Here is a 10,543-nt window from a genome sequence, read left to right as displayed (position 1 = left end):
GCATATTCGGCATAACTAAACGGTTGCATAAACGGTCATAAAAGGCGCTCATAAACTCAAAGGGTACATTTTGTTCACAGAAAACGCATACAAAAAAATGTTGGTGGATATTTATAGATGCATATATTCCATCAGTAGCTGAATGAACGTTACTTTGCGTCGTGTGGCAGTTCTAATGCATACCAATAGTGAATACTGCTGTGAACACGTCTCGTACACGCATTTTGGAGTTTGTCATATACACACTCGCACCATTTTCAACACGGGGACATTACCAATTAAAGTGTATTCAAATACCGTGCTGCTGTTTGTGTGATAGTCGAGGCTTAAGAAACACTCGATCGGTTCCGAAGTGAATTGTTAAAAGGCTTGTAAATGTGAATGAATGGGTTGCGTTTCTTGTGAACGGCATGCGTATCAAAGGCCGTTTCCATTGAACGCACTTCGCCCTCTGCTGTCAAAGAACGGGTACTGAAAACCCACTGGCGCTTTGTCGCTCGAGTTTGTGGATCTTTCAGTTACATGACTTTAACCTCGTGCATAAGCAGTAAATATTTAACTGAAAGTACAGAGCAATGTATCACTGCCCCCTTTTTTGCATCACCGCCCCCTTTTTTGCATCACCAATTGGTTTAGACCTCGCATGAATAAACTACTTAACAACTACATTTAACTGCTTGCTTATGCAACGACACGTATCATGCAGAGAATGCATATACATTTTAATCCACACTTAACACGTGTTGTTTTACAGCATGCAGCTACAGAATTTAAATCGCATTTCATGAATATTTCCATTGAATAAACACTATTAAAGGGCAATGTGACCGATACAAAAAAAACAATGCTTGTCGTGTTGACGCATATTGATCTAATTTCAAAATGTCCTCAAAAGGAAACTGGTAGGTGCATATCCTATATTACACGTAATAGTTAACACCTTACAAAGCATATGCAATTAAGCAAATCATCATGACGAGAAAAATAACATGAATAAATGTACCAAGGTTATTAAAATAAAATAGGAGTAAAAGGTAAAACTTTATTTCCAATCCCAGGGACATGTCCAAAGGCACATTGTTTGAAATTAATACAGCAGTTTCACTTGTATTTCACATTATAAAACAGAGCCAGACCATTATATTATGGCCTAAATAGATGGAAGGTTCCTATATTTTACAATTGTAATTCACACTCCATTTGTATTCATTTTGGTGTTAATACATGTGCAAAAAATGTGCTCTGATTAAAATTCCGGTTGGCTCACTTTTCAATGTGAACTAAAAATGGAACCATAATATTTATGGACAAACAACTTACATACACATTTCACTTATTGCTACAATATTTTAAACAAATACAAGCGATACCTCTGACTTGCATGTGTGGACATAAAGGTGCATATTCTGAAAATTAGAACCCGGTTAAAAACATCCCATAATTATTATACATAGCTTAAAGGTTAGATTTTTTTTTGTTATAGGTCATTTTAAAGAACACTTTATATTTCTGTTTCTTTGGCAGGCGAAGGCTTCTGTAAATCCTTTGCATTTCCTTTTACCTCTTCTTTACCAACTTCCTTTGCTGACCTGGATTCTTTCCCAGCATCCTTGGCTGATGGTACATTCTTCCCAGAACCCTTCACTTGCTCTCCCTTCCCAGAATCCTTTGCGATCTGTGTTTCATCAGAATTCTTTGTCGCGTTATCATCTTTGCAAACGTTCTTCACAGGTTGTACCACCTTACCAGCTTCTTCTGCTGCGACAGCATCCTTCCCAACATCTTTTGCAGCATCCTGCAAAATAAAATAGTTAAACGCTTAAAATCACAAAACTTTCAGGCACTAACTTCAAGAGCTATATATAATAGATGATGGCCAACATTTGCACAAATACATGAGAGATGACGGACAGAAATTGCACACCTTCGCATTCGCGATTCCTGCCATTGACGCTTCCTTCCCCACATCCTTTGCAGGTTTTGAGTCCAGAGGAGCATCCGTAGGTGACTTGGCCACTTTAGAATCTGCCGAAATCTCTGCAGGAGACCGAGCTGCAGCTCTGTTGTCTGCTGCATCGATGGAAACAGCGGATTCCAACTTGAGTTTGTTGGGTGCAACAGCGATGACGGCTGATGCATCTGGAGAGAGCTTGGCAGTTTCTCCAGCTGCCGCCGCCTCCTCTTGGCACTGCTCTTGCCTGTTCCGCTGAGACTTCAGAAGGCGGATCTGCACCCGCAGCTCTATGATGGCCTCCCTCTCCTCGTGGATGGCTTGATTCAAGTGGTTATTCTTGATCTGTGAAAAATGTCAAAATGTTTTGCACAAAATAGTACACAAATATTAACATTTGTATATTGCCTTCAAAAAAAAAATCACCCATGTCAAAATAATGTACTCTGTATTTCATTGCTGGGCATAGGCTAGAGTTCACAACAGACTATCCAAGTGTGATGGTCTGGGTTGGGCTGTGTGTTTGAGCATTATGTGGGTAGATACCACATGAGATTTCTCAAGTCAGTTGCTGAAGATGCCCACAGGAGTGTGTGTCGAAAGCTTGAGAAAGGTAAGGCTTAACAAGGGGCTTAGCTTGGAAGGCCACACTCAGAACCCTGAGTTGTTACAATCAAGCCAAAATACTCGAATGCTTGTACACTGCAATGGTTTACCTCAAGTTCCTCATTTTGCCGAATTAAATCATCAAGAATCAGCTGCAGCTCCTCCTCGTCCTCACTCTCACTTTCACTGTCCGAGCTGTAATCTTCCGTCTCACTGCGCACCTGTTGTCGACTACCTCGCCACACACAAGGAAAGCACACACGTTCGTTCCTTCCTTAGAATTCAATAAGAACATGCCAGGAAATGCATGATTAATTTTATCAGTTCACTTGGGTGTTATCGTATAAATATATTCTTACAACAAAGTGTTGGCTCCCTCCAGTCGCTATCCAATGACTTGGGGGAGCAGTGGTGTAACGGTTAGTGCATTGTGCTAGAAACCCAGCCACCTGAGTTGGATTCAAAGCATAGTGCACTGTAAAATGACTGAAATATGGTCAAATTTAATCCCAATGATTTACACGGCACTTATCCAGCAATGGCTTGACAAAAGGCTCTAAAGATGAACTAAATCATGATTCAACTATTTCACTGACAGGAAGGATCACGATTTTGCAACTCGAACTGGTGTCATGTGAAAACCAACATCTGTGGAGAGGCCCTCACCTCTGTATCTCTGCGATTTCAGCCCGCAGTCGTTCGATCTCCTCCTTCTCAGCGGCCATCTTTCTCCGCAGCAACTGCTCCATGGCGAGCAGCTCCTCCTGTTCTGTCAAAACCTCATCCTCCTGAAGAATAAGCAGTGGAAGATCACCAATGTCCATTATTTTCAAATCATAATTTACAACATTGATTTATTTTACTTAATGAGTTCATTTTCAAGCCATGGCTAACAACCAGTGGCAAGTGATATCTGAACGAGTCCTTCTCCCCAACTTCACCAACCTCACCAACCTATACTGATCAGTGTCATGAATGGCAAACAACCCTCCTGAAACACATTCGAAAATGTACATTTTGTGATGTTATCTGACAATTAGCGGTGGAGCGGTCACACAGTGGTTAGCCAACTGCACTATGAAACTGGCATCCAAACTTTATTCTCATCCACGACTCACACTGACCAGCGTAAAGTATGATCAAACATCCCCATGACCATCACAGTGTGGGGAGGCCTTCAGCAATGGATTGGCAAAGGACTGTAAAGTAAAGGAAGTATATGATCAATGTACATACCTGTGCTATGAGTATGTTTGATCACTTCCTCTTCATTTTCTGTCATTTCCTCCTTTGAAACATCCTCCTTTGATAGGCTGGCAATCTCTTGAGCTATCTTTTCTTCGCAGTCCTTAAAACACATGTAATCCACATGTGTCCAGTGATTACAGATGGAAACGATCTTTCCTTTAATATGTTTTCATACGTCTGCTGTACAGAATATTACTTTTTGGAATGGTATATCTTGCACACTTCTCACCTGTCGTTTGACCTCACGGAGTTTGCGTTTAAGGGCTGTCAGGATTCTTTGAACCTCCCAAAGCCTTTCCTCCTTCCCAGAGTCCTTAACACCAGCTTGCAGGTCACTGTGTAACCTGTTCAGCATGAATTCCTATGCGCAATAAAATAACAATGTTATTTGGCATAGCATGAACACTTTAAGGATGTGATGTCTATACAATAGAATAATTCAATGTGTTACACATGCAACAAAAATTGGCATTGTATTACAAGCCAATCATAAACAATAATGTAAACTAAAGAACAAGCTTTTATAATGGGTTTTATGGTGAACAGCAAGGTGATAATAGCGTATTTCCATTTATGTAAAATGTTACTAAAAAAAAAATTGTATTTTTTTAGAACCTTTACATATTTGAGCCATATCAACGAGCACCTACTGCATCATGAGCTATGTCTAATTTACAGCTGAGATTCTAACCTGTCTCCGGATCTCTTCTTTGATATTTTCTTGGCTCTCTGGGAAGTTTGGAGCATTTGCCAGGTTGGACCAACGAAGTGGCCTGATTGCAGAATTCAGATTCACGTTCTTAAACAGGTCATTGACGTGCATAAAAAACATATAGAGCAGTCGGTGGCTTATCTGTAAGAAACACATTTTAAAAAAAATTGGTTAATGGAAAGCCGTTTGTTTCATTTTCAGGACACAATAAGCAACAGTATATGCATGGCCAAAGCATTATTACGCACCTGTGTTGTGGGGTGCAGGACAATAGAAATGCCTTGCACATTCATCTTATTGTCACTCTCATGCAGCACCACATGGTCCATGTGGACCATGAGCCAGGAGAGGAGATGGCGATTGAATTTGGGAAGCTCTGCCAAAAGTCGCTTGCACTCAGCCAGCCGATCTTCAACTAAAGGACGACTGCAGGCTTCCTCAATTTTAGGGTGGAGCTCTCGTGTCAACAACTCTCTGGAAGCTCCCGCAGATACTGTTTCAGTACACTTGCAACTGTGTGAGGGTCATAATCTTCCAGGTTGGGAGACTCCTCGCGATCGTATATGGCCTTCAATTCATCTACCTTCGACTTTATTCCTGCCATTGACAAAGGCCTCCATTAGCAAGTTGAATAAATAACATCTTATTATCAGTGCAAGTTATTTTTATCTGAAAATTGTGTGATACACGCTGATAATTTGTAATATTAATCTTGATATTCCAATATGCAGACATAAGTGAGCGTGTTTTGAAACTCACCAGAAACCCTGTAGATGCCTTCACACTTAAGGCCCATTACGTTCAATGTAGTCGATGCACTCTCGGCACACAGCTGGCAAGGGCACTCCGTCGTAGAGGGCAGTGCGATGCACAGCCTCCTCCAAGGTGGCACCAAAGATGGGACAGGCTTGGGCCCCACAACCACCTCTACCTCGGGCCAATCCTGCTCTGGTACAGTCAAGACACTGGCCTTCTTTTTCTTCTTGCTTTTCTGTTGCTTATCTTTCTTGGGAGTTTTACAACGTCTGCCACGGCCTGCTATGACAAAGAAAATGCGTGTTTGTTGTATTGTCCATAACAGCGTACATCCTGTATTACCATATACAAATTATGTAAAGTAATTTTTGATCAATTAACTTCGTTAAAATACATTTCCTTGAAAATATATTTTTAAACATAAGCATCTAACCGTTCGCTCCTTGACTTTCTTTTCCTTTTGTTTCTCTTCCTTGGGCTTCTCCTCTTTGACCTTTTCCTTAATGCGGAATTCCTTATCTTTTTTTTTGGAGAAGCTGGGCTTTTTTAAATACTTGGATACCCTTGGACTTCTTCACTTTGGTAGGTGACTCTGCTTCATCTGCTGAACTGTCTTCTGGAAAGCCGCATATCCCTCAGCTGGCCCAAGGAACACACATTTTTACACAAAGCAGGGAAATTAAAAACCAAGAAAAACCCACCTGCATACGTATGAATATTTACAACACTCTGTCTATGTACTGATGGATTAAGGCCTCCCCATACCCTACTGGTTATGGGATTTTAAACCATATTTTGCCCTGCTGTGAATGTAGGCTGAAGGGGGGGATTCCATTGATCAATGTGGGTGGGTGAAGGGAGACACCCAGGACAAGTGCACCACTTGCTATTGTCAGTCATGGACTTGAATCGAACTCAGGGAGCCAGGTTCATCGTGCAGTCAGCTGACCACTGCGCCACTGTTCTACCCCAATACGTAAATGTGTTACTTATAAAACTGAAGTTAAAAAGGCAATGTGTATTACTGCTCATATTAGCAATGAGATGAGGCTTATCTTCAAGAGTGGCCCTTATCCTTTTATTAAAATTACAGACTCTTACGACGGGGTTAGTTTATGCGTAGAAGAACGAAAATGGGGAAATAACAAGATAACTGACTTCGCTTCTCTTTCTTCTTGAACTTGCTCTTCTTCTTGGCGTGGTCGCGATCCTCATCAGAAGGGACCTCTCCAGGGAGATGGCTGCCGTCTGTGAGTCCCGTGGGCTCAGTGAGGCGGTAGAGACCCGGGAACTTTGTAGGGCTAACTTCCTCAAAGCTGGGGCTGCGAGTCATGCCTGAGCCCTCGGCCGCCTGCGGTTCTCGGCTGGGCTGCCTGGTGCTGGCAGGAAGCACTCAGCCATTGCCCCCTGTTAAGATGCAACACAAAATTACATATCTGTTATTTAATAGACATGTAAATAAACTGTGCATCACGGGCTGTCTCATGTGAGTTTAATAATATTACATTTTATATGGCGTCGTTCATGCAAAACTGCATCTCACAACGCTGTACAAGACAAAAACAAAAAATATAAATATATTGCAAAAAAGTTTAACACCAAAACCAAGGTCTATTCAAAGGCCGTAGTAAACAAAAGGTTTTTAAATGGGACTTAAATAGAGAAAGGGGCTTAAGTTGATGAATATTAAGGAGCTTAATTCATGAAAAAAATACTTGAAAGTCACCTTCATCAGTGTTCTGTATGTGCAATTGTATGAGGGTGTCTGCTATTCAACATGTATTAATGGTAAAAATGGCCATGCCAATACTAAACTATACATTTTAATAAAAAAATAATGTATATGCCAATAAACTGTTCAACATATGTCCTAAAAACTGTCCATATATCAATGACATTGTATTGGTTGGGGTCACAATATTGAGCCTGCAACGTTGAGTTCCCAGGTTCAAACCCGAGTGTCAGCGTAAATGACTGAACCGGTTTCTCAGGTATAGCGGGTTGATGGCGTTATAAGTATTAAAACTGGATTTTCACGTAAAACTGGCAAAATTCCAGTTCTGAGAATACCACAAAGATAAAACAAATTAAAGTTCGCCTGCCATGCGACACACATCTCCATGGAAAAGATATATATAGCAGGAAGTCTGAAAATATGCAGCATTCCAAGTGAATATCCCTTGAAAGGATCCCAAAAGCAGTTCAATGTCTGCAGGCCATTCTATCGTGGTGGTGCACTGCTCACTCACTACGAGAGTTTTGATGGCACAATTGGAATAAACTTTTTTTTAAATCGAACACACACCAAATGTTTTCATGTAAACATTTCTCAAAGTCGTCAGTGCAACACATTGAAGTACGATCTCCCAATGCGTTTAAATGCCGCGTATAAGCTAATTATCTGCGATAATGCAGGGCCACTTCCAGGAACCTCAGTTTATATTACACGTGAATGTATCGTATTTCATCATACAGTACAGATATTCATCCCTGTCAACGCACAAATGATGCAGGCTTCGTCACACCGTGAGTAACGGGGCTGGTTTATCATACTTCACCACGATGTGTAGCGTGTGTGGGTGGTGTGTGAGGTGAACGGGAATGCCAAGACGAGAGACCGGCTCGCAAATCACTCGCCACTGATGATGTTGTTATTTGTGGCCGGTTATCGAACTCAGGCGCCGTAATTCATAGGGCAGTGTACGAAACAACTGCTGATGCCACCCATATACACACACACAGTTACACTTTCTAGGTTGTACTTGTACACACACCGCGTCCAAGACGATCAATTTAAAAACAAGTTTAACGTTTAAGTGTAAACTAAAATACAAACACCAGGCCCCATTCAGGCATGCGGGATTTCCTAGAAACTGTGCCCAGCGAACGACGCTTTGGTTATAAACACAAAAACAAAACGAGCACGGCGCCATCGACACGACGATGTAACGAGTAATTCGACGATGTATCCTATATCGTCAACAAAATTGGCGATAATCTTATTAATATCGACGGTGATGATGATGAAGGGAAGTAAACAACGCGAAGACTTTACCAGCCGCCGCCTTCCCACCAAGAGGGGTCGTATCGATTCTTAGATTCCGGTGGTCTCGATCCTTGTACATCGATCCGCGCGTGTAATTAATCGATTCTCTTTAATTCCACTCGCAATTACGGAGCGTACAATGGTTAAATAAGTATATTAATTTCTAACATTGTGATATGGAAACGGAAAACATACTCTACGAATCGTGTATGTTCATGTTGAGCCTTACAGGTGCGTATCGAGAAAATAATGCGAATCGATTCCTTTTTTAACGATACTTCAAAATATATCGTTACGTGTATAGAACCAATAACTTCACACCAATGCACATTTCATACGGTATTTCTTCAGACCGATACTCGGAAGGTAGGGACGAACGAGGCGGCGCAATAACTAGACGACGTTGCAAAACTGGGACAATAAATAAGTACAAACAAGACAGCAGAGAATCGATGCCAAATAAGCAAGTCGGTGGATCGATGGGAAAATGAATCGTTCCGTCTTTCGTCTGGCTGTGGCCTGATGAAGCTGGTTGTAATTACTGGCGAAACGTCGTACTCAGATTGTAAATGTTGTGGATTTGCTCTCCAACAAAACGGTGTTGGCTGTACTAGTAACGAATTGGCATGTTGTTATTAATTGGCTGTGTCGGGGGTCGGGCTGTCAGGACATGCTCAAATTCTTGGACCTAAGGCCCGTGAGCAAGTTTTATACTTTTGCTGTAAACTCGCTCGTGTCTAACCGAAGCAATTTCTCTTAGCCGCTCGTCGGTTATGGCCCACATAGTGCGGGACGAGTGCTCGACAGAGACTTTGGTTGGCCTGCGAACACTAATATCCGCCGGGTCGGATCCGAGAGACCTAAAGGAACACAAGCCATGCATATCCGTGAAATGGCACTTAGCTCTCCTATCGGCGTTTCTCTTATTCCGTCAACTACTCTGGTCCTAGAAGAAGTCCTTTGGACTTATCGCGTGCGGCGCTGGGACTATCCCTTGATCTCATCTGACTAGCAGGCAAGTCGTTACTGCCCAACTTTGGCTTGAGATCCTGAGAGGCAATCACTGCCAGAACCCTACGTCTGTCTCTCACGCTACTCGATTCGTTATCTGAATATATCTACAGTACCCCTGCCCAATAAGCGGACGTCGCCCTAGCCCATTCGTACTTTAGTCTTGCCTGTTTTAGTTCCATATTTCACACGTGCAACCATCGTCTAATAGCCAACGAACGGGAGCAGTACGACGGGTTGTTGTGTGCGGCCACAACCGTGACTTTTCCTAAAGTTTTCAGGGTAATATAACGCTGAATTTGAATAAAGAAACCAGGGCTGAGACCACCTCTTGTGTTGTATGATACTGTCTCGTTTTCCGATCCTTACGTTGTAGGAAACATACTCGTAGATGAGGTGCCAGCCGCCTGCGCGGTAGCACCTATCTTCTCCTCCGGGCGCAAGGTGTAGCGATTGGATGCCCCTGGTTGATATTCTGTTGCTGACAGGCATCACTAGGGAGACATTGCTGGTATCATTCGCCTACGCAGTAATGCAATGTTCTCGATCAAGTGCTTGGTCCCCGGCCCTCCACGAGGAGGGCGGTGATTTAGGTCTGCGGTACCGAGAATTAGTTTCGTGCGAGCGTGCCTTGCTAGCCGTGATAGTTCGGTCAACAGTTCCGTGTTCCCGTAGCTCCCTGACCTCTCCGACCCTTTTATGACAACCTGTACTAAATCAAAAGTCATCTCAGATATTCGAGGTAATATCTATAGTCTGTAACATTCAGATATTATCATGTTTTCGAGTCAAGCCCAATGGCGGGGGAAAATTGACGACCCCACAGTCGACAATTGAGTCTGCAGTTTACAAGTGTCGATACATACGCTCTTGTACAATAACCCCGGGACTACGGAGGACATGTGTTCACTAGCCCTATTGTACCCGACTGATTTCTGGATCCAGAGCGGGCAGGCGAGTAGCTACCTTTTGAGTAGTTGCAGGATACCAGTGGCTAAGTAGTCACTACCCACGAACCTCAAGACGATCAGGATCAGCTTCTACAATAGGTTAAGACTCACGCTCAACATTACCCTAGCTGACGATTTAGCTTTAGGCGCCACAACCTGAACTGATTCATAACTAACCGTATGCTAACTAATTAGAAGGTCTGCCCGTTATCCTGCCATCATCGTGCCGGAGCGACTTCCAACTGTTCGTTGTCATTCGGGAT

At 42.6% G+C, this 10,543-nt stretch overlaps 1 pseudogene; it reads right to left on the bottom strand.

The window, feature by feature from the left end:
* Positions 1-1,561: 1,561 nt before the first annotated feature.
* On the bottom strand, positions 1,562-6,674 carry LOC121851881 (annotated as a pseudogene).
* Positions 6,675-10,543: the final 3,869 nt, after the last annotated feature.

This window comes from Callorhinchus milii, unplaced genomic scaffold (genome assembly GCF_018977255.1).
Source record: "Callorhinchus milii isolate IMCB2004 unplaced genomic scaffold, IMCB_Cmil_1.0 Scaffold177, whole genome shotgun sequence".
In the NCBI taxonomy this organism is placed as follows: Eukaryota; Metazoa; Chordata; class Chondrichthyes; order Chimaeriformes; family Callorhinchidae; genus Callorhinchus; species Callorhinchus milii.
This window is presented reverse-complemented; position numbering and strand designations above follow the sequence as displayed.